Source organism: Lynx canadensis, chromosome D3 (genome assembly GCF_007474595.2).
Source record: "Lynx canadensis isolate LIC74 chromosome D3, mLynCan4.pri.v2, whole genome shotgun sequence".
Lineage (NCBI taxonomy): Eukaryota > Metazoa > Chordata > Mammalia > Carnivora > Felidae > Lynx > Lynx canadensis.
The window spans coordinates 11,071,120-11,097,756 of NC_044314.2; positions in this window are offsets into that span (position 1 = coordinate 11,071,120).

Consider the following 26,637-nt stretch of genomic DNA (forward strand, 5'->3'; position numbering starts at 1 on the left):
ATGTGTTCGATCCCTGCATTAGGCTCTGTGCTGACAGCTCAGAGCCTGGAGCCCGCTTCAGATTCTGTGTCTCCCTCTCTCTCTGCCCCTCCCCTGCTCATGCTCACTCACTAGCACTCTCTCTCTCTCTCTCTCTCTCTCTCTCTCTCTCTCTCTTTCTCTCTCAAAAGTGAATAAACATTATTTTTTTATAAAAAAAGAACTGATGATCTTTCTTGATATTAGTCCTCAAGCTGAAGAAACATTGGTGGAGAAGCAGGTGGGGAGTTGACTTGAGTTGTCACATACAAAGCTATAGGGGGGGAAATGAGCTCTAAAACATAAATTAGTAGGCTTGGTTCTTTAAATTTCTCTTAAAAAGAGTTTTTGACAAGATAGAATTAGTGTCATTCTACTAAGAGCCAAGAGGAAGTGTGTTAGGGCAAATAAAAATTACTTAAATTCTAAATTATTATTTACCCACTTAATATTCACTAGATAACTACTCTTGAGGTAATCGTACATAGTTTTGAAATTCTTATTCAGTTTGACTTTCTCTGCAACCTACACCCATTGTACATATTATTGTTTATATTGCTTCTCTCTCACTAATTAAGCAGTAGCCATTATAAATTTCCACTGATGTTTAACCCAAGATACAACAAAACACAACAGAAGAGGGAGGGAAGAAAGTTCTTTGTCCTGACTGTAAGAACTCCTAGATACTCAAGTAGGAGCTACGATTTTGTGAATCTTGTCAGTAATAATGGTCTCTTCAATCCCCAAAGGAAAAGCTACCAATCGGTAACTTAATTACTCGTAAAGGCTCCTTTGGGAGGAATTACTCAGAAATATTTTCTTAGAGTAAAAATGACGCAAGAAAGACAAGCCATAATCCGTGTGTCTGCTCATTACCCTGGCTACCTCTCCTCTCCACTTTGATTTTGTCCGGAATCTCCCCTAATAAAATGAATGTAAATTCCAATCAAATCATGAAACTTTCGAAAAGCCAGACACTTTTTAATACATACCTCGTTCTCTCCCAAGCAAATTTAAATACAATATTTTTTTCTGTTTTCAGTCTTAAAGAATGCCATAGAAGTGAGCCATTTAATGCTAGCACAGTGGTTGAGGTACAAGACTGAAGGATGTTAGTTTAGAAGGACAAAAACTGTTAGAAATATGGTTGTGGACTTCTCCCCTTTAGAAACAAAAATTGGATGTGAAAAGACATCAAAACATATATGAACACACCAGGGGTTGATTGTGTTCTCTACAATCTTCAGAAACACATCAAAGAAAATCTAACAAGTAACTTCAAAAGCCTGTTAGTCTCCCTGCAAGCTTCAGTTCGGGGAAAAACAGCCTGTTAAAGGCCTTATTGAGGAAAATGACAGTTTTCCACAGAGAACACAGGGGATTGACCTACAAACAATTTCGTGAAAAAACATCACCAAAAGATAATACAAATTTCACCTGGAAATCGAAATAACACCAAAGTGTACTATGGATACGGGAGGGATAGAATTTAAACAAGGAATGCAAATGGTGAGAGAACAACTCAGTCTATCTAAATTGTGTTCATAAAACATATGAGAGATTTAATAGCTATGTAACAAAGAAACAAGAGAATGACTTAAAGATATTTAACTTGGAGCACCTGGGTGGCTCAGTCGGTTGTGTCCAACTCTTGATTTTGGTTCAGGTCGTGATCTCACAGTTTGTGGGTTTGAACCCTGCACTGATGGTGTGAAACCTGCTTGGGGTTCTCTCTCTCTCCCTTTCTCTTTGCCTACACTCACTCTCTCTCTCTCTCTCTCAAAATAAATAAACTTAAAAAAATAAAAATGTTTAACTTGAACAGAAACAGAAATAAAATTAAGTACAAGTTGAACTATTTAATTAAAAAGATTTGCTGACTGTATATTATATATGCATATAACATATATAATATATATGTATAGAACATACACGTATAAACTCAATAGTTTTTGTCTCTTATTTCAAAACTAAAACCTATAGGCACAACACTGCATAGTAAATCTCCAGAACTTAGATAACTGAAACTTTGTACCCTTTAAACATCACCTTCGCATTGCCTATAGCTAATAATACTGTATCCTATACATAAAATTGGCTAAGAGGAAAGAACTTATGTTAAGTGTTCTTACTACAACAAACAAACAAATATGTAATAATAAAAAGAGAGCTGAGAGAAACTGGGAGCTGATTGGTGATTATGGCCTTGATGCTGATGGTTTTGTAGGTATGTATTTATCCCCAAATTCAAGTTGTACACATTATATATGTACAGCTTTTTTTTAACTTTTTTTTTTACATTTATTTATTTTTGAGAAACAGAGTAAGACAAAGCATGAGAGGGGGAGGGGCAGAGAGAGAAGGAGACACAGAATCCGAAGCAGGCTCCAGGCTCTGAGCTGTCAGCACAGAGCCTGACACGGGGCTCAAACTCACAGATCTCGAGATCATGACCTGAGCTGAAGTCGGTCGCTCAACCGACTGAGCCACCCAGGCGCCCCATATGTACAGCTTTTAATAGGTCAATCATATACCTCAGTAAAATAGTTTAGAAAAAAACAACAAAACTAAACCAGAAACTTAAAAGCATACCAGGATTTAATGGAAGCCAGTACCTAACAGTCTTCTGTTATTTTTTGTAGTTATTTTTTTTTTTACCAATAAACACAGGCATATATGGCACTATGATTATAAAGTCTTGCTCATTTTAAAAGAAAATGAGACAACATACAGGATATAGGGTAAAGCATAAACTGTACGAGAGGTTCCGTTGTTCTGGAATCACTACTACTAACATACTGAACTTGAGTAAAGCACATATACACGATGAGATGGGTTTTGTTCTGCTACTGATGTGCTTTATCATTTGTTGAGAACAGGATGGATTGGATGTGATAGTTCCTCGGTCAGGTATCTCTTTTAAGATCCTGGAACTTTTCTCCAAGCTGTCAGAAGTGCTGCCTTATAATGACTTGGGGCCAAATACGTCCCCAGAGATTGCCTTCCGTTTGAGGGACCCGTTTCACTCAAGTGTTTTTACCCACTCTCCAAACCAAGTGTTTTACCACTCTCCCCACATTCGTCCATTGTCTGGTGTGCACGGAGCCGGCTTTGGATCCTTTTGTCTCCCTCTCTCTGTCCCTTCCCCCTCTCTCAAAAATGAATAAATACTAAAAACTGGGGTTAATAAATGTGGTGTTTACATTTGCTCATCAATACTCGATGAAGAGAATGAGTTTGTTATGGGCTATTTGGTTTTAATCTTTACATATGAAAGCATGGTAGGCAGAACAAGAATACCCCAAAGGTGTTCACGCCCTAATCCCTAGAACCAGTGGATATGTTCTCTTATGATAAACACTTGGCAGATGTGAGTAGTTAAGAATCTTGAGACGATTACACTGGGTTACCCAGGTGGGCCCAAGGTGATAACATAGGTCTGTACAAAGGAGAGAGTATCCTTGATTATCCAGGTGGACCCGGGATCGCCACGTGGATCCTTTTCAGGGGAGAGTATCCCGAATTTTTCCAGTGGCCCTAATGCAATCCACAGGTCTTTATATAGGGAGGAGGGCTGCAGGGGAGTCAGAGGCGTGGTAGCGAAGGTTCCGGTTGGCTGAGGTTGTGGCTGATTTCAAAGCTGGAGGAAGAGGCTGTTTGACGGGAAGTGCAGGTAGCCTCCAGAGATGGAGAAAGCGGGAGAAGAGAGTCTTCCCCTAGAGCCTCCAGAACAGAACACAGCCCTGCAGACACCGTGGTTTTAACACAAAGAGATGCATTTGGTGTTCCGAGTTCCAGAACGGTAAGACATATACATTTATGTTGCTTTAAGTCCTGGAATTTCTGGTACTTTGTCAGGAGGGAGAAACTAAGACAGATTATAGAATGTATACGTTTTTCCTCTCCAACGTCTTCTTTTTTAAAATGGAAGAGTGTGACAGTGTGTGCCTTGTGAAGCCTTCCCTGCGTCACCTTCTATTCCTTCTAAGGCACTTCTCTGAACACGTGGATATTCCTAGATAATGTGTAGCCTGCACCTCTTACCAATAAGTCTGCCCTAGTTCCTCTATGTCCTCCTCTTGGTGCATTCCCATCATTTTTCAGGTGTCTCACAACCACTAGTCCCTAAGAACGGGCAAAGCTGTGCCCTCCCTTGCTGTAACAGGAAGCTATGGTACACAGCATAGGTTATGAAAGCTTGGAAACGGTGTCAGAAATGTGCCCTGTCACCAGGGGTTGCCTCTTTGCCTCTCATAATCTACACCTGTTCCCACTGTGAAAGGCAAAATAGAGTCAGGTGGGCCTTATGGCCTTCCTCACCAGGTGGACCATGAACTTTTGAGTTGGGCCGCAAATACTCCAAGGGTTCTGCCCACACACCTGCAACTTGCTATCATCATGAACTTTTGCATGGTGATGGCTTTAGCAACCAATTACGTTTAGGCAATATTAGCTATTTGCAACCAACCCTAATCAAGATTCTTGGTAAACAACTGATGGAAGCCTTTTCCTTTCTCCTTATTCCAATAAAACAAAAAACGCAAGCTTTCCTGTTGACAGGACACAATTTGGTGGCTACCTGGAAACGTGCTCCTGGATTTCAATTCTAAGGCCCCAAACAAAAGCTTTTATTTTTTTTTCAGTTCTTTTTTCTTTTTGTAAATACTGCAACATTGAAACCCTCTTTCTTTCTGACAAGAAGTTTTAGTCCAGTCTCTTACGTTGAAGACTCCACATATTTTTTTCTCCTTTACTCTGGATGGTAACAATCACCTAAAATAGATTCCTAGCAATGCTACCATATCTGCGATGAAGAGTTTATTTTACATTCTTATTGGGGTGAATTTATTTCCTTTTTGTTTAGACTTGAGAAATACGGGATGCTAAGTTAAACTGAATTTCGGATAGACAAGGCTGTTTGGGTAGAAAGACGTTACCTAAAATACTGGGATGTCTATTGAACTGTTTTTTAAATTTACTTAAATTTAACTTGGAATCCTGTATTCTTGTTAAATCTGGCAGCCACGTTTTTGTTACAACAAAACGTGTACAACAAAACGTGTAACAAACCTTCTGATTCCAGGTTTTGTTCTGGAAGTCGGCTTTATGTAATGAAAATCTATATTGAGCCCCTTTGTCAATTGAGAGAGAAGTCTTTTTATAAATTATTACTTACAGAAACTTACAACACTTCTAACAACTATCATTCTTTAGGACTACCAATATTCCTGCCGTTAACTGTGATAGAGTAAATAATAGTAACCATAGGCTTCATAAGAGAAAAACTATTAGCACTTATTTTAAAACACTACTAATTGCAAGGAATTCAAGGAACTCAAGTTGCAAGTAATTCAAATTCTTTGGAGGTTTATTTTTGAGATGATTCACACACATTATGCTAGTTTCAGGTGTACAAAATGATTTAATACTTGTAGGTATTGTGAAATGATCTCTACAATAAGTCTGGTTAACATCCATCACCCTATCAGCTCCAAACGTTTTTCTTTGAGGACTCTTAGGGTCTCAATAACTTTCAAATGCACAATCGAGTATTAACTATAGTTATCATGATAGACAGTACATCCCGGGACTGACTTCTAACTGGAAGATTGTACTTCTTTTTTCTTCTTTTATGTATGTTTTTGAGAGAGAGAAAGAGAGAGAGAGAGAGAGAGAGAGAGATAAAAAGCATAAGCCGGATGAGGGGCAGAGAGAGAGGGAGACACGGAATTTGAAACAGACTCCAGGCTCTGAGCTGTCAGCCCAGAGCCTGATGTGGGGCTCGAACTCACAAACTGAGGGATCGTGACCTGAGCTGAAGTCTGACGCTTAACCAACCAAGCCACCCAGGTGCCTCTGGAAGGTTGTACTTTTGGATCCCCTTCACTCATTTCCCTGTGTATCCACCCACAGACACTTGGGATGCTTCCATACCTTGCTTATCGTAAACATTGCTACAGTGAACATTGGAATGAAGATATCTTTTCACGTTAGTAGTGGTCTCCACTGGATAAACACCCAAAAGTAAAAATTGCAGGCTCCTACGGGTAGTTCTATTTGTGTTTGTTTCTTAGGCACCTGCATCCTGTTTTCCATAGTGGCTGCACCAATTTACATTTCTACCAGTAGTGCACGGGTGTTTGTTTTTCTCCACATCCTCGCCAATATTTGCTCTTTCCTTTTTTTAAAGCCATTCTGACAGATGTGTGATGGCTCTTTGTGGTGTTGACTTGTCTTTCCCTGATGAGTGATGTTAAGCACCTTTTCACGTCCCTGCCTGTCGTCTTTAGAAAAGAGTCTACTCAGCGCTGCCCATTTTAAAGTTAATTTTGAGAGTGCATCAGTGAGTCAGGGGTAGAGAGAAACAGAGAAAATCCCAAGGAGACTCCCCACTGGAAGGGTAGAGCCTGAGGTGGGTCGCAATCTCATGAACCTGGGATCATGCCTTGAGCTGAACTCGAGTCAGTCACTTAAAACTGAGCCACTCAGGTGCTCCTGGGTATTAACCTTTTATCAGATACATGATGTGCAACTATTTCCTCACATTTGGGAGGCTGACTTTTCATTTTGTCGATGCTTTCCTTTGCTATGCAAATGTGGTTGTTTGTTGTGGTTGTTTGAGGTCCCGCTTGTTTTGATTTTGTTTTGCTTTTGTTGCTCTTGCTTTTGGTGTCAAATCCAGATACAGTTTTGTTCAAGGATATTTTAAAATTAAAATATTTAAAAAAAAAGGGTTACGACTGGAACAGTTTGCTAGCTTTTACTCAGTTACATATAACCAAAATGAAATGGGTACATTGTATGCTGAATTGTAAAGACAAATGAATCTTTAATTATTATTAAATGAATCCTCAACTATTCTCTTAACCAGTCTTCAAGTCAGTCATCAAAACGACGTGTCAAAATCTTTATTCTGACTGATGTTTTAAAAGTGGTACACCGTAATTTATAAAGTTCATTCAATATCAATGATATCAAGTTAAATTGGTATCATACTTTTGGGTGTGTACAAAAAGATCCAACAGCTTCAAAAATGTGAAAAACAGGACTTCAGAAAAGACTTCCAGAATGAAGCTCCCTTAAAAAAAAATGCTGAGAAACTCTAACTGTATTGAAGATCTAACATCATGAGATGTATGTCAACTCCGAATTTTCCTGATCATGCTGCGTCTAATCGTCTTATTCTCTAGGCACACGTATTGACTTCACCAAGCACCTACGACCCTAGATGATAAATTTTTAAATATAGTCGACTGCTTCACAAAGGAGAGACCAAAGTTAGGCCCATATTTATTAGCTTTCACTCTGAAGGCTATGTGTCAAAGTTCAGGACTTACTATGAGCTCACCTCTAATATGTGGCCAGTTCAATCATCTTAAACCACCTTGTATTGTCCATTAATTGGGTCATTCTGCCATTTAAATAAAGCCAGACAGAATGATGATTGACTTGAACACCTTTAAACTATAAAACTTCCGACAACTGAGACACTCTTTGCTCTGATACAGATTTTTATAGGAGATGTGAATGAACCTTTGCTCCCATTTACTTGGCACTGAAGTTCAAATTTAACTGCTTCAAAAACAAACAAAAATCACTAAAAAGGCTCTGGCAGCCTAAGGACGTACTCCATATTGAATATAGCTGAATGATAATTCACCTCCTCGGCATCCTTGCATATTCCAGAAATCTCTGAACCCAGGCATTGTCAACAGGTTTCAGAATTGTACCAGTTTGTGTCTCTGTTAATACTTAAAGCAGCAGGTATACGAATACAAGGTTTATATAATTTTTAAAGGAGTAGTGCAATATTCCATAGGTTTTTCTGAAAGTAAATTTGAGTCTAGCGTTTCTAACTTAGTTTCTCAAGGTGTCTGTGATCCCAAATCAACACAGGTGAAAGTTTTATACAGGTTGCTGTGGAGAACCCTTAGCTAGCATTCAGCTGCTCTTAATGGCCAATTGCAATACTCAGGCCATATTTCTAGCAATAAATTGAATTTAACCATGCATTGTTTTGTTCAGCAGCTAACTTTTCTCAGGGCTTCAGTGATCCATTAATCTTCTTGTATAAGATAGTAATATGGGAATGTGTAATCAGAGGAGATTCTCTGTATTTTAGATACAGATGCAGTGCATTTATTGCTGAATGCAGCTTTAGCAAACTCTATCCTATATTTTGCATGTTAATCAAGGTAGCAGGAAGACATGGCTGTTAACTTTTATGAACCCAGCAATGAATCGGAGTATATTTATTACCTCCAATTGTTTCTAAATCCCTTCTTTGATTACTAGAACACTATAAACATAGGTGCCCATTGCTTTTTTATGGAATCATTCACTTTGTATTAAAGGTGTGTCTTTTTCCATTAAAAAAAATCAAATTCCAACTTTGGTAAAACATCAAAAAAAAAAGTTTAGACAAACACTAGGCAAATAATCCTAAAGGACCATCTTTAAAAAATGAGTACCTTCTCCCTTTTGGAATCGTTTGCGTGCAAATTAAAAATGCCTTTATGGATGAAGGAATCGTCTCCCAATAAGTCAGACACCAGGTTCTGTATCACATATTCTACCTTTGTCCCAAAGATCAATTGGCTGTAATAATCTAATTTTTTTAAACGTTCACTTAATTTTGAGAGAGGCAGAGGGTGTGTGTGGGGGGGTGGGGGGGCATGGGGATGGCAGAGAGACAGGAAGACAGGGAGATAGAAGCAGGCTCCAAACTCTCAGCTGTCAGCACACGGGGCTCAAACCCACAAACCATGAGATCATGATCCCAGCCTTGAGATCAACCGACTGAGCCACCCAGGTGCCCCTAGTTGTAATAATCTTGAAGTGCTATATGCCATATTTCAAATTTTACCTAATATGGTGAAGGGGAAGTGTGTGGAGAGAAAGGCAACAAAGGCTAGTACAATAAAAATGACAATAGGCTTTTGGATTGATCTACCTGGTTTTGTGTACCACATATATGTGTTCTTCTGCAAGCTCGTAAGTTCAGTTCTCGGTTCTGAAATTTCCTTTTTCACGTGATGCGGATACCTGTACTACTCCAGAAGACAGATGGTGAGAATAAAATAAACTTCTGCACATGAAGTAAACTAAACAAACTAGTTTCTCCTCTCTGTCCCCGCCCCCCTCCCCCCACCTCTCTCCCCCCCACCACCACCATGCTTTCATTGGGAAGTAATGCAATGCCAAGTGAAATCCGACACAAGTTGTCTATTGTGATGGGTGGCTTCAGAGTTGGGTGCTTGAGGGCATCAGTGTAAGGGATGACAGTCTTTTCCTTTAGCTTTTGTCTGTTTTTATACATGGTATGAGAGAAAGCCAGTGACTACAGCGTCAACTACTGGGGGACCTAGAAAAAGCTGAATGCATGCGAATTACTAGATCGAGTTAAGAGTGAAAAAAAATTGCATGTATGAAAATAATCTTCTCTAGCAACCAATTGTGCTAACAACCTATGAGATGAAGACTTTTTTAAGGTTCTGATTCTTTTGATCAAAGTACGGGATTAACTTTTTAAGAATTTTTCTTAAGATCTGTTCAGTGAAGTTTGTTTTTGACAAGGTCTTCCTCATATTATAGTTTTAAAAATCGGGATTAGACTATAACTCAACATTTAAAAATCATAAGTACATAAAGCCTTCTGGACTTAAATGTTTTTCCGGAGCAATTTTTAAAGCAAATATTACTTTGAGGTTCACCTTTATCGGTGTAATACATTTAACTAAATATTTGCCATTTTTCATTTTAGCAGAGGGGCTAAAATAAGTTGTGGTGTTAAAATATCAACTCCAATGAGAAATTAACTTAAAACCTCTTGATAAAGATGTTTTCCTGGATAAATAGCACTGAGAAGTTAATATTGCGTCACCTATTCATACCTCAAGAATTTCTTATAGGAATATGAAAATTGTATATTTGAATTTGTAAGCCGCTCCATATTTTATACAGAATAGATTTTGCTCTATTCTAGGGGCAAATGACTAAGAACCTACATTCTGCCCAAGCTTTTAACTGGAAAACTTCAATAAAATCTCATTAGAATAAAGATTATAATTTTTTCAAAGACCTAGAATACAAAATACCTTTTCTACTGGGATAAATACATGATTTGGGTGATCTGGATATCACTCTTGATTACCCCTTACAAACTGAGTAATAGAAAAAAACTGCAACTGACAAAACTTTTATTAAAAGCCAGCCTTTATATTCTGAAATGAACTTAAGTTAACATTAAAAGAAGTATCCTATATCTGTACTGAATTCCATATTATAATTACATATATATGTGTGTATATATATATAGTAGGTTATAGAAAACCATCCTCAATTAAATGTATTGTGTATTTGTTGAATTTGTATTATGCGGCAGGCAGTTGCTAGGTGAGGATTCAAGGGTGAGTAAGACACAAATCCACAGTGTCTATAACTTACTTTTTCAGCGTTTACTCTTCTCGATAAAGTTGCAAGTGTGAATAAACCTGAATAAGCTATTTGGATTCCCCGCCTCCCCAAGCCATTTGGACTGAGAATAAAGAAGAAAACCATCTTCATGAGAGAACTGTTCTCAGAAAAGACTACACCGTAAATGGTAAGTCAATCATTGCTCTCTACCGCCCCACTGGATGGAGGTAAGAGAATTACTTATTTATTAATGCAATTAATATTTGAAAGTCTTCTAAACAGAACAGAATGATTGCATTCTGAGAATGCATTTCTATCCCCGATAACATGATGAAATTCTTTAAGCATGAAATGGATTTGACAGCAGAGAGCCTTATTTCCTTTTTAAACAAGCAATGAAATCTGTTCTATTTATTTGTAGTAAAACTCCTTAGAATGCTGTAATCATTATCCAAATACAGACTGCAAATTCAAATGAAAATGAAAGCGTTCTTAGCTTCCTTTTGTTTTAACATAAACGCTGTAGAAACCAGCCCAATTTACCTCCTCCTCTTCGGACACAAAAATCCCTGTTTTATAGGGGCAGTGACCTCTGAGGTTGACTATGTGGAGTTAGGCCAACCCTCGCTCTGGGGATCGAGTCTTGCACAAGGTGGTTCATATCTCCTCCACCAGCAAAAAAAAAAAGTGGGGGTTTCCAGAAGCCACCCTCCCTTCTGATTAACAGACTATGAATTCAGGGGTTCCTACTAGCCCTTCAGGTTGGATAATTTACTATACCAATGTATAGAGCTCAGGAAAGCTATACTTAATATTCCAGCTTTATGGTAGCAAAAAGGCTACATACTGGAACCATTCAAAAGGAGAGATTGGTAACGTAAGGTCTGAGCACGTCCCAAATGTGGTCCATGCATTTCTCTCTCCCATGGATTTCGGTGAGGTCACCTTCGTAGAATGTTGATCACACTGATGTGTGAAAATATGCACAAAGTATTGTCAACCAGAGAAGCTCTCCATAGTTTCAGGTGTCCAGAGCTTTAACTGCGGTTTCATTACACAGTCATAATTAATTGAATTGTTGATCATGAGGTTGAACTCCATCTCTCCTTCTCTTCTTCAGAGATTGTACCTACATCCTGTAACTCAAAGTCCCAACGCTCTAATCACATGGGTGGTGCTTCTGGTATGGCCAGCTACCATACTGAGGGATCAACATCTTTGTGCAAACTATCTAGGGGCCCATTTCGAGTCACCTCACTGGCAGAGACCCCTGGGGTCCACCATCAATAGCAAAGACCCCACTGTCACTGGGGAAATGCCAAAGATGGAGAGGCTGCCTCCCAGAATAGGAGATAAAGGGTAGCTAAATTATCATGGAATAGTATCACATTTAGTAATTCCATCTACAAACCCAAACAGCCTCCCATTCTCAGAGAAACCTTCCTCTTGTTTCTGGAGCTGTTCTCAGCATCTCCCACCCTCCCTATCTCCCCCATTCCTCTTGACTCTTTAACACCCATATCCCTGACTGCAGAATACTTCTCAAACGCACTTAACATCAGCTGCTTCGGTTCTTATTACCTATTTTCTGGCCAAATATGCATAGCCTTATAATTTGTTTTCCATCACTCAGATTTCTTCCAACAGGCAAGGATTTTGCTCCCAGAAGGGAATTGCTTATTTTCTAAAAAAATCCTTAGTATCTCCCTATTGACACATGAAATGGCAGACTTCTGGTTTGTTTGTTTGTTTTTTTTTTTTTTACTTTGAAAGCTCTTTGATAGGTCCATAAACAGAACACTTTAAATATGCTTATTCTACGATTTAAGCCTCTAGATGTTAATACAAGGTAGATATTTGTCCTGCCTTAAAGTTAATTTGGTATCTCATATATATATATATATATATATATATACACACATATATATACACACATATATATTTATATATGTATATATATAGTATATATATAGTATAGTATATATATGTATATATACATATAGTATACTATAGTATACTACACATACTATAGTATATATATAGTATAGTATATGTATAGTACATATATATGTATATATGTATGTATATATATGTATGTATATATATATGTATGTATATATATATATATATAGTATATTCAGTGTCTAGGCATCATTTTTGTTGTCGTCACCTCGACTTCTAATACTTCATGGACATTACATATGTGTCTAGAATAATATCTGGCATATGGTAGTTCTTATTTAGTATGTATGTCTTCAGTGAACAAATATCAAAACCTCAAGGACCAAATCTATCTTAATTTCACTAATTGAGGGCGTTTGCTAAGAGTCACCACAATATAGGGGCTATGCTCATAGGAAGAAGATGCGGATACTAAGCTGCCAAAATAATGCAGGTGCAATCTATCTACAGCTGTTACTATAATCATGAATATATACCTGTTTCCATACACAGGGGTCAAAGTATAAATAGCTTCACTTAATTCAACTTTTTCTTGAACTTTGGCATATTTTTCCCTTCATCATCGGGCAGCCCAAAGTTTTAGCACTTGCTGTCTCTAGCTGCAAACTGAATGGTGCCCATTCCTCCTTCTGGTATGTTTCTGTAACCCATGCATTAAGTGATACGGTTAAGCCATACCGACAAATCGAAATGTAATTGCTGAAAGGAAGTAAATACAGAAAATTTCAACCATGTAAAAAAAAAAAAGTTGTAACTTGTTTCTGAAACTGTTCATGAGGGTTTGCTGGCTTTTATGTTCTCTTCGGTGTATTTTTGCATTTACTCAACATCTAAACTGGTCAATGTCTTTTAACCAATGAGTCTTAGGACATTATGCTTTAATAAGGTCTCAAAACTTATGATCACCTTTTAATAGTGGGTATTGTACAAGTAGGCATGTCAGTGAATCATCTAGATTCTCCCCATTCTTTGAGTAAAATAGCATTGGATTTTCCCTGGATTGTCATGATCGAGCACCATAGCGACCCTGAATTCTTTGTTGTTGAGCCATTGAAAAGAGAAATTAAAACTTGGCATGTAGACTCTGAAAGAAAGGCACCTCTCCCATGAAATGGTGGGGTTTTTGAAACAGTAACACCCCCACCCAGTATTGGGTCAGAATTTTAAAAAAAGCCAAAAAAAAGTCTGGTGCTTAAAAAGAGCCTGGGGCTTTACTAACCAATGTATTTGAAAAGAGATCCTAAGATATAGCTGGCATCTGTAGGTCCTTGTGTGAGTAGCTCTTGATAAATCCAAACTAGAAATCTGCCTCCATGAATTATTAGGGCACTTCATTATTGTATGCCAAAGTGTTTGATACTATAGTACTTAGTGACATAAATCAAAGAATGATTAATAAAACCACTTTTTAGAACATAACTAGTCCTAGCTTCTTGAGCTAGAAATCTCAACCCGTTACCTATAATGAAACCATATGGATAATTTCATCTCGATCTGGGTTCGATTCTTTCTCCATCCCACATGTTTCTTAGATGGTTGGCAACTTAACAAATCCCTGTAACTCTTACAGAATCAAAGACATCTATAAGTCTCCTCAGGACACTTGGTTACCTAAATCTAATCTGAATCTATGGGACTGTAGACTATACATTTGCTACCGGTATGGCAATGAGTTTTCCCTCACACGGAATCCATTTGGATGGTATGTTACTGCATTTCCAGTCAAGACAAGAAAAGAGTTGTCACTCCAGGAATAAAGTACTTCTCTAATTGCCAAGAAAACATCACTAGAGTGTTGGAAATAACACTGAGTCCTTAATCTCTTGTGTAATTCTCAGAGTCTCTTACCTGATAAATCCCCAAATCTTCATGTAGGAGACCCGATGAAGCTGCAAATCACATTTCAGCTGCCTTTGGGAACAAACGGGGACAGGGATTTGCCTCAAGTATTCTTGGTCTGCATCAAAAGTATCCTTGCTCAGTTAATGTTACAAAGATTTTAGAATAGATCTATGAGTGTTCTATGGTTTTGACTGTTAATGCTAAGAACTTAAGAATTTTGGTTCGTTCTTTAGGACTTCTATGATTATTCAACTACCTCATTCTGTAGTAACGTAATTCTTTGTGGCTTTCAACGCTTTGCCTTGAGTGGGGAATGGGTAACAGGTGGTCTCAAGAAATGATGTGGTTAACCATCAAGCTGTTGTACACGTGGGTACGGCATTCCAATATTTGATTATTAACTGGTTCGTATTTCTCTAGTCCCAGTTCCATCAAGGATCCACTTCTCTGAACTAATCATCTTCTGAGCTAGTCAGGTTGTCCAAAGTAAACTCATCTAGAGAACAAATGTATTGAGACTGGGCGCCTCACAGGATTTACAGGAAGATTAGGGAATTGGGCTAAGGAGGAAATAGGAACAGGGAATGCTAGGTGCCGGAAAATAGTCTAAACCATCTTACAAAAAATGGGTTCTTCTCTTGCCTCTGTTGATAGGCATTTGATGTCCTCAAAAGTGCCAAGACAGTATCCCTTTAATGAAGTGGAATGAATTCCCAATTAACTTTCTGCTTTGACATATTTCTAACTCTTCTCCCCCTTTCTACTTCCGGTATTAATAGCCTTAATTCAAGAGCAAAAGAGAAAAACAAAGTACCTTTTACAATGGGGTGGGGGAGAGTCGTTGCAAAGATAAAACCCAAACGCTTAACTTTACTAAGTGACAAACTATGACAAAGTAAGGGGACGTATCTTCATTTGAAGTAGAAAACAACTATTTGAATGTGAATTGTTAAAATCTCTGTAGATCACATCTTCCATTGTATATTTAGGGAGCACCTAACAGGCTAGCTGATTTGATGTTTAAATACTTAAACCCCTTATATAACTGCCTAGAGTAAAGTTCTAATACTACTTAATAATACAGCCTGCTTTACAATATTTCACTAGAATCACCTAAAACTCCAGAGAAATCATGTTCTTTATGGGTTCCATAAATGGTGTCATTTTTAAGAGCACAATTTCAAAAGGCACATATGAGAATATAGTGATATGACAAAATCTGTCTGGGATATTCAAACAGACACCTAAATCTCCAAGGGGCTGGGTAGAGGTCAACGTTTATACAATATTTATAATAAAAAGCCCAAGAAACATCTTGCCACTATTACATTTCATGTACATCACTACATTATCCGCCATGAAGCTGACACTTTTACTAGCTGAGATATTACTGCTTCAAAATCCAGCTCAAAATCAAAAGCTTTTTTTTTTCCTGCTTAGAACAGAACACCCTGCAAATGCCATCAGCGTATTTCAAGTTGTGTGCTGCTTTGTTCTGTTAGAAATCCTTCAATATTCAGGTGCCATGAGCTAACGCTGTGAAATCAACGATAATTAGCTAGCGGTTGCTAAATTACACACAACACAGACAAATTATCTTATCATACAGGGGAGAACGTTCGGTTAGCATTTTCATGACGTAGGGTCTAAATGGTGGGTGTGTGGCGAGTCAGGTGGCGGGGTGAAAAACGGCACGTGTTGAGAAGTTGGAGACGGGAATTTAATTTCAAGTGTTCATGTCCCCCTTGTGATCTAGGCCACACGTGTACATTCCTCTTGCAACTGGAAAGCGCAGATTAACCCTATTCAACTCTGGGCTATCATGCGAATGTGATTTGTTAACGGAGCCGTGCTAAGACTAGAACGGAAGTTCTGAGTTCAAATTCCATGTTATGGATGTAAGAAATAACGTACATCTCCTAGGATACCACACGGCACCGAAGAGGTACCAGCTAAATGTTTGTCATTTGCAGACAGTGACAAAGTCCCAATCTCACAGAAATTTGGCTTTATTCCTGTTGAAGAGAATCCTGTGTCGCTCACGAATGTATCGTAAAGATCAAAAAAATTCAAATCTCAAATTCTAACTTACAAGGACTCCTGAAATGTGAGACCTTATTGAAACGAAAGGCGAGAAGTTATGGGGAAATGGCAGTGTAGGTAGGCAGGTCCAACAGCCTATTTTTTTTATTATTTAAAAAAATCTCTTGAGTTTATTTTGCGAGCGAGCAAGTGGGCACAAGCTGGAGAAGGGCAAAGAGGAGAGACAGAATCCCAGTCAGGCTCTGTACCATTAGCACGGAGCTCAGTGTGGGCCTCGAACTCCTAAACCATGAGATCATCACCTGAGAGAGATCAAGCCTGATGCTTAACCTACTGAGCCACCCAGGTGCCCCTCTGCAGCCTATGTTTCCACGTAGGTATCAAATAAATCAAGCAAAATCATCAGAATCTTTGTTAGCTTCTGGAAAACAAAGTCTCCAGCCACCAAGCGACTATTCCTTGGTGATGGGGCACACGTGCTTACTGAGCAGGTTTCTTGGGGTTAAATACTATGAACTGGAGAGAGGTAGTGATTATTTGATATTGTGAGTATACTACAGGCCACTGAATTGTATATTTTTAAAATGTTATGAGAAATGTCATGTTCTACGTATTCATAATCATTGGATAGAATAGGAAAGAAACCTAAATAAGCGAACACTTTAAATTCTGTCAAACTCACAGTCCAAATGGCCTTTCTGGTAAACTTTATCAAATATTTAAAGAAATTCCAGTTAGTTTATCCACAAGAGTAGGGGAACAACCGAACTTGTGTTGATATGTTCAGCCTGACCTTGATGTCTGTACTTGATATTGAGGGTTATCTGGAAAGGCTCCCCTCAAACACCCCTCCTTTGGTACGTGGATAATTTTGAATCAAAAGCAATAGTAAACTAGCAGAAGCAGGGAAAGCTCTTTACTTCCCCCTCACTGCTTAAAAATAGAAGATTCTCCTTTTGTTAAAGAAAAATTGCAAAGGAAATTTCCACTTGTAAAGTCCTGGCAGAGAGCTATTGGGACAACTCCTCAGGAACATCTAAAAATCCTTAAAATATTATCGAAGGAAATGTAACAATACATACTAAGAATAAGGTCTTGACCAGGTAGGCTTATCCCAAGAATAGCTTAACATTCAAAAATGACTGGAGAGAGATCACCACGCTAACAGAGTACAGGGGAAAAACCATGAAACTTCAATAATTGCAGAGAAAAGCACACGAGAGTTTCGAGCACAAAACTAGCGTCCTGAAAAGATACACTGAGGCTGTGATGTAGGCAGCTTTGATGTTTGCTTTCAGCTTATAACTGTGGATGTGTTCCGGCAGGGGGAGGGTACAGCAGCATAAAGGCAGGAAAATGCTGGTAGGTAACCACTGGAATGAACAGGAGACCTCCTAAGCAGAAGGAAAGCTGCTAAGATACGAATCCCAGGTACATATCTCTCTCTTTTCACACCTGTCAGAAACAGACTGGTACCTTACATGAAACAGACCAAATGAGAGACCCTATAAAAGATAGAGACCTAATGCAAAGATCAGATGAAGTAAACACTAAACTTAAATGAAAGGAAGTTAAGCGTTCCAATTACCTATCGTCTGTGCAGTATAAGCTTTGTCAAAAATACTTAAAATTGGTTTTGATTTTGAGAATTTATTGTGTGGGGTTAATTTGAAAATACGTTAATCGTGTTTCAAAGCAGCAATCAAGTAAACTATAAAATGATAATCTAGAAAATGTCATTTGTTACAATATTCATGAATTCAGTGAATAAGAACTCCAAGTCCACAGACTGAAGAAAAGTTAACACTGATTACTATATCAATTCTAAAAGATAACATCCAGCTTCTACACGGACTTGACCTCAAAACCATTTCAGTAACCTCACAGATCAATTGTTGACAATCTCAGATATTAAGTTTGTCCATCATTCTTGCTTGTGTATATATAACCTATGCATGGTACATATAATCTGTCCTGCATATACATTCACTTATTCTGGCCTCTGTTGTCATTCTTACCTTGGATCAAATATACAATATTTTCTGTCACTTGATGTGACTCAGATATAATAGTTTTCAAATTCTCATGAAAAGAAAAGCAGTTTACTATATAAAAATTATCTGAGGTCAAATGTATTTTAAAAAAAGTGAAAAATCCATTGCTCTCTATAGCAGTCTCAGCCATAAATCTCTGTTCTGGTAAACATCAGTGGTTCGTAGTAATAGATTTCAGTTAGCAAGTGCTACAACCCTTATATGCAAATTGATTGCCTTTCTAATTGTCAAATTTCTTTATCTCAAGCACTTTCTCAGTAGAAGCCAAGCTGGGCTTAACCTCAAAATCCACACTCACCAACTTCAAGTACTTATCTTCTGGTATTAACTCCATGTAAACCCACCTCTTGAGCTCCAGATTATTAGGGGACAAACTCTCTTCCCACATTGTCACTCTAAAGGAATTTGTCTATTTTTAGACTTTGTTTTCCATTTGGTGAGATTATGCATTTCTGCCTACAAAAGCAATGAGAATAATCCCGAAATGCAAAGTTGAGATAACTTTAGCAAGTTGTGAAAGATATTGCGGGTCTAAAGGCATTGGTTATTTTCTTAATCTTAAAACCAGCAAATCTTTAATGTGCTTAGGCAGAGAGCAGCATATGAATTCTTTGCAACCGTTGTCAACTGATCATCAAAAGAGGGGTGAGAAGAAGCTTCCTATTTGAATAATCAAAACCTAAATCTGACTGTTTCCAACTGATAAAGCATGTAGCATTGCATTTCAGAGTGATATAAACATGGCAATAAATATTATCATCCAAAGGCATATGGCATCGACAAACCAGAAAAAAAGTCTCCAGTGTAGCTAAATGGAGGTAGATACTAAAAAATGCTAACCTCCTAGCTACAAGAATTCCTTCTATATTCACTGAGAGGTCTAGCGGCTGACATCCTAAATCGTGGAAGAGTGTATTTTGTATAGTGTTGGCTGCTCCAAAATAAATATGCACAGCTTTCATTCATTAAACTTCCAAAGTGTATTTTACCCCTTGGAAAATTCCTTTATGCTTCTATTACCTGTCGAAACAGTAGAAACCTAGCTAGTACAATAAGCACTGACTGAACATCATTGTTCTGACACTGATAGGGTTCACATGCTTGTATTATATTTCGTATTCACAACCACCTCGTTAACCCCATTTGACAGGTAAGGAAAAAAGTCAGGAAGCTTTAGTGTTCTACTTTAGGTCTAATACCTGGAAGCTACCTAGAGCCTCCTTTGTTGAGCGTGTTAGTCAAAGCACTGCACTATCATAAGGGCCATTGAAAGCATTGCATAAGTATTTCCAGAAGCTCATCAGAAAGTCTATAATGTGTCCATATGCTTGAGTATGTTAAGTATGCCTCAGTATCAATACACTGGGAGAGCGGCATATGGTTCTCTGATGGAATGTAATGGAAAATGACAGGCTGTTTGAAGATGCTCTATCACCAATTTCATGAATAATGCATTAGAGTAACAGGTATAATCAGTGTCATTTAAGCCTGCGGCCTCCAGAGACACAACAGCAGCATGAGGAAGAACCGATTATCTGTTTTGATGTTTTAAATGGGAATTTTATTTCAAATGTTATTCTTCACTCTTTTCTTTTGAAGCAAGGTTATATTTTCTATGCAGAAGTTACAAAAAATACAGTATTTTAGTCACTGAAGATCAACGTAGTTTGTACTCCTTGATTTAAATCTAGGAAACTTCAAAAATTGCTTAATGGTAGACATATTTTAAATATTTGGGATTTAACTTTTTATTACTCATTTACTGGACAAATGCTTCACAATGAGTTATTGATGCGATTGTTAGAACCCTGAAGGTGTTAATACTTCATAGCAGGCATTAATCTGTTATGATAAACCTCGTGTGTAAAATACAATATAACTCTAATTTTGTAATTGAATCTATTTTCCCGTTGATTGGTTGCAGAAAACACCTTTCAGAAATCTGATGAAATTAGTATGATTAGATATTTTAACGGAAGAGTAAATAACTGTTTTTGATCTAAATTCGTTTAACATGAATCATGGATTGTTTTTCTAAGAATGAGAAAAATATTAGCCTCACCTCAAACTAGGCACTACCTACAGCACCCCTGAGAGTGCACGTTGCTTTTAGCTTCCATTGACTAGTCAGAAGAACGAAAGGGGTGATGGTTTTAAATGGGTATGCGTGCAATTTATAAAATTAATCCATTGGGATAAGAACTGCTGTGTTCTCATTTCTAGATTCTCCTACAATGCATAACACAAGATTTTGCATGTAATATGCCATGGAAATATTATTCCATTAGATCACATTGAATGTAAGAGTGTGTGTGTGTGTGTGTGTGTGTGTGTGTGTGTGTGTGTGTATGTGTGTTTAATTGGGGGGAATCCTACTTTCTGTACATACTGAAAGTTAGGTCATTAGGATGGGGACTCTTGGTGTTAGCATGTGGCCTAAAAGGCAGTATATTACTATGTTCATTGTTCCAAATGGCATATTTTCACAAGTAATTAGATCATAAAGAATAGATCACAGTAGAGTAACCATTTAAATCAATTCCACAAAGGGACACTTTTCACCAAACAACTTGATATCTATCAATGATCTTGTAATAGGTAACAGACATCACTGGATGCATGGTTTTATATAGATCTTCTGGTCTATCCCTCCCACCCAAATCTGAGTCCCTTGTAATTTTTCTTTTTTTAATGTTTGGTTTTGAGAGAGAGAGAGAGACAGAGACAGAGTGTGAGTGGGGGAGGGTTAGAGAGAGCGGGAGACACAGAATCCAAAACAGGCTCCAGGCTCTAATCTGTCAGCACAGAGCTCAACGTGGGGCTCAAACTCACAAATGGTGAGATCATGACCTGAGTCGAAGTCGGACACTTAACCAACTGAGCCTCCTAGGCACCCCACGAATCCCTCTTAAATACTCCTAAAAAGAGACCAGCTATTTGAACCTTGTTAGCAACAGTCGCTTTAGCTATCGGTGGCAATTTGTTACAACAAAATTTGGAAGCCAGTATACCTTTTACTGTCCTACATCTACCTAAAACCACCTTTCTTTACATAATACAATTCATCAGATCTGATGTTCATTAAATAAATTTTATTTTACTACCTAATAAAGTCCAGTGCTAGAAATAAGAGCAACAAAGTCAAAATAGAAATCCTGTTTTTCCTCATCTAGCTCATAATCTATGAAGTTCAACTTCCAAAGCATAGTTGAGAGGCAATATCGCCTAGTGATTTCTGCTTGTCTACATTTCTACTGTCCTTTTGAGGCTGAGGCTACTGGGAATAGCTTGAGGTAAAGAATGAGTTCTGTTAGGCTTGGTGGTACTCTTCTGGCTGGAGTTGGAACATATTCAGGAAATATTTATTTAGTGTCTATTGAGTAAATTAAGTCATCATTTATTAAGCATATAGTTCTAGACATCACAGATAAAAATAGCAAAACACAAACTCTATCATCATGGAACTGTTTATCAACTTAAGTAATGTATTAATATTGGATGAGTTATTGTCTCGGAGGTTCTCAAAAGTAAAACTCATTCCTTTTACATAAGATAAATAAGATAAAGACATTATGCCCCATGTTTTCAAGTGTTGATTACATGGCAAAAAAAAGATGGGTAAATTTGTTGTGGCAGTGATTCATTCATTTGAATAAATTATGATAGGCAAGGAGTTTGATTTTTCTCTCTACTGAAAAGGAACTTAGTATTTTTAAATTGTACTGATATTTTGGTTAAAGTATGTGTTACGATGAGGTCTTCAAATTCTCTGTTCCATAAAACTTATCCATAAAATATCACAAGTATTTCAAATTGTGGAGAACTCTCCAGAAACTATTTATACATGTATATAAATATAGTATATAATTTTTAATGTTTATTTTTGAAGAGAAATGTGCAGAGAGGGGTGGGGGCGGGGGGAGACCGAGAATCCAAAGCAGGCTCTGTTGGCACAGAGCCTGACACGGGGCTCGAACTCTTAAACTGTGAGATCATCACCTGTGCCGAAATCAAGACTTGGACGCTTAACTGACTGAGCCACCCAGTTGCCCCTCTAGAAACTATTTTAAAAATGTGTTCATAATGTTGTACTTTTTAACATCAGTCTTACAATTTGACACACAAAATATTTTTTTTTTATGTTGGAAGTAAAGTAATATTTTTTCTCAGAGTGTCCCAAAGTGGTGATTGGTTGATAATTATAAACTTAGATTGAAACTAAGACATCAGTTGCAACTCTGCCAGTAACTGGTGGGCTTGGCCTTTACAAGCTCAATTTTATGATTAAAGGTGTCAATTATGTTTAAAATAAGAATGTTGGGGGGCGCCTGGGTGGCGCAGTCGGTTAAGCGTCCGACTTCAGCCAGGTCACGATCTCGCGGTCCCGGAGTTCGAGCCCCGCGTCGGGCTCTGGGCTGATGGCTCAGAGCCTGGAGCCTGTTTCCGATTCTGTGTCTCCCTCTCTCTCTGCCCCTCCCCCGTTCATGCTCTGTCTCTCTCTGTCCCAAAAATAAATAAACGTTGAAAAAAAAAAAAAAAGAATGTTGGATTAAATAATATCTAAGCAATACAATTAGAGAATATTTTCATAATTTAAGCTTCTAAAATTTAATTTATATTCTTATTCATTGTCAGCCTGGTATCTACTATTTTCTCCCATATGTTGTACTAAATTTCCCTCATAACTATGTCAAAGAAGACTAGAGTTGGCGTTAATCTTGACACTGTGTGTTTGTGAATACATTCCATGGGGGGAGGGGGGGTGAGATCAGTGATCTTGGAAACAACATAGCACCCAAACTACCTTGCATTTACCTGTGCCATGGACCCCACTGATTGTTTACCTCAAAGATTAATACTGCAGTGAATCCCATCGATAGGTATTCTGATGCAAACATTTGACTAGATACACATTGGATAATGCAGTAGCCCAGGCAGATACAAAGACTCTCTTGGTAATAAATAATGCAGAGAGGCCAAAGATCCAGGCGAAGATCAAGGAGAAAGAGCGCTTCTATTCTGTGGAGTATCTTCTGAGATTATGAGAATAATTGCAGCCACCTAATGTGGGATTAACAATTAACTAGATTGACACCTACCACTTTATTTTAGTGACTCCCAGAATCAAGTCAAAAGAGATGCTGGAATCACTGCTGACTGAGATGTCCTGAGATTTATGAATGCACCAACTGCTGTCGCTGTTTAATATTTGTGTAAGAATGTTGCTAGAGACAAAACAACTGTTTCACTTGTGAAGAGGTGATTTTTGATCTATCCTTAGTATTAAAGAAAGAATCCTTGCGTTCAAGCTTACAGCTAGGAAGGAATGCCAAAAAAGAAGATAAGACTGTGACAATCAAATGATTAAAAATGTATTGCAAAATCACAAGGTTAAAGATATTAAGGCTAAGAACATAACCTCCATACGACTATGTTAAATATACCCCCCTGTTCCAGTAACTAAGCCCATAATGGAGATTGATTTCCACTATCAAGGGATAAACTTCTGCATGTCCATTCGTGGTACCAGATTTGAAATGAATGCTGACCTACTTGGCATTTTGAATTCTCCAGATTAAGCCTATTGCAATGTTAGTCTGGAGAAGCTACATTTTAAGACCTCATCCTAGTGGGTAGCTGGTCTCAAAACATCCAAAATTTAGAAACTACTGGAATTCTTCCAGGTCCTAAATTTGTAGCCACTTTCTTTATTCATTGGGTAGCTTAAAAAATATTTGAGCAGTTATTAATACATTGGTGAACAATCAGAATACACTAAAGTGTCTGCAGAGAAACTGATCACCAATAATCTGCGTAATACTGTATGTAAACAAGCAAAAAGAGGATGTATGAAAGAATAAATCTCTATTAAAACTGGCTCCATGAATTTTGATTGTAAATCTTACTTTGTTTCGCTGAATAAGTATCTGTTAGCAGTGAAAACTTAAAGTATCTGCCTGAGCAAAGCTGGGTTGTATTTAACGTCCTACTACAACTAAGTTTACTGTAGGGAAAGAAAGGTAAGATTTGTAGAAATTTTGATTTAGTATTCTCAGATTTATATATTTTCCTCTTGACATAACCCTTCTCTGGAAATTCTGAAGCTGACTCAAAGAAAACCCCTCCCCCCTTCACAATATGGACTGGATAACTGAGTCCCAGGCTAAGTAAGCAATTGGAAAAGTGGTTCAAGTGGCTGGTGGCAGGTCAAATTAGAACACGTAGGGGAACCTGATTGGCTCAGTTGGTTGAGTGTCTTACTTCAGCTCAGGTCATGATCTCACAGGTCATGAGTTCAAGCCCCATGTCAGGCACTGTCCTGACAGCTCAGAGCCTGGAGCCTGCTTCGGATTCTGTGTCTCCCTCTCGCTCTACCCTCCCCCACTCATTCTCTCTCTCTCTCTCAAAAATTAACATTTTTTTAAAAAAAAGAACCTTTAAAAACATAGGAGAATTTCAATAAGAAGCTTACACACATGAATGCCCAGGGTCTTACTGTTTTTGCGTGTGTGCATGTGTGTGTGTATGTCCTATGGTAAATCCCAGACTTTTCTCAAAGGAGCCATTAATTTTTTTAATCCACTTAATTATCACTACTTTAGAATATCTCTATTGTCAGGTTGTTCTTTGTCACCTTTATGCCTTTTTACATCTTGACTAGATCAAGAACTTCTCGGTTTATTTGTATACCTTTTGTGAAAAACTTCAATAACTTATTTCTTCCTTTTCTCCAACTTTTTTTAAACCCCACCTTCTTAATATTTTCCTTTGACCTTTTGTATATTTACTCTGTCCTCAGTGAATATTAAAATAAATAAACAGAAATGTAGAGATTCTTAGGAATGAAACTCCGGGAAAGCATCCATTAGTTTTAGAGGCAGTGAAGTTGTCAGACTGAAGGAGGAGGTAACACATGAGAAGTCGGAAGTGGTTAAAAGATCAACATTGGATCAACGTTTTCTATAGTAATAACAAAAACCCATTAGTTGTTGGACTCCTAGTCAACAACATGTGTAATACAAAGATTTGTACAGTCATTTAAAATTTGTTTAAATAGCTTAAGTAAAATATACACGTTTTAATTGCATTGCTTAATCAATTTTGACAAATCTATACACCCATGCATCCACAATGATATTCAAGATATGCACCAGCTTTGTCAACACAAACTTCCTTTTTTCTGTTCTGGGTCCATTCCATACGATCTTTAACCACAGCACAAAGGGATATATTTTCATTACTATACATTAGAGTTGTCTTTTCTAAAGATAGGTAGGAGTCACACTGCCTATATTCTCCTTCCACTTGGTTTGTACAGATCAGTATAGATTCTCCGTTGTATATGCCAGTAGCTTGTTGACCACGTTTTGAGTATTTGATTTTTGATAGATGCTCAGATTGTTTCTAGTTTGGGGCTACCAAGAATAAAGATGGAATAAAATTCGAAGTTTATGTGGAGGGATGTTTCCATTTCTCCTTGGTAAAAACCCCAGAGTGGAATTGCTGAGTCCTGGCTATGCGTATGTTGAACTTTTAAGAAACAGCTATGGTGTTTGATAAAATGAGTATGAAATGTTATATCAAGGACTGAAATAAGTGATTATTTGTCTACACCCTTTCTTGTCCATCTCCTTTAATCATTTTAGTGGGTGTGCAGTGTGCCATATTGTAGCTTTATTTTGTGCTTCCCTAATCAATGATGCTGAAAAACTTTTCATGTGATATCCATCAATCGCATAACCCTTGGGGAAGTTTCTCTCTTTTTTTTTTTTTTTTTTTTTTTTTTTTTAATCAGAGTATGACTCTGACAGATACGTGTTGTGAATATCTTCACTCAGTTTTTGTCTTTTTTTTTTTTTTTTTTTTTTTTTTTTTTTGCTTTTTTTTAACAGTGTCTTTACAGGGGCCAGAGTTTACAACTTTTAAATAATATATCAATTTTTCATTGTTCCTGTTCCCATTCATGCTTTGTATTTTACCTCAGAAATCTTTGTCCTAAGTTCTCCAGAGTTTACTAGAAACTATGAAAGACTTATTTTTTTTAATGATGCAACATAGTCAAACTTCTGAAAATGAAAATTTAAATTGTTGAACCTGGTGAAAAAGACCTTTCATACCAAGGAATACTGAAAAGTGATGGTAAGAGTTTTTGGTAGGAACCACACTATCAAGGATCAATGGAGGAACATCTTTAAATTTAACTCTGTAAATACAGATTTCTATAATTTTTAAATATATCTGCTAAAAATATAGGTAAAATACTCTACCACACCAAGCATATGCTGAGAGTATTCATTCCACT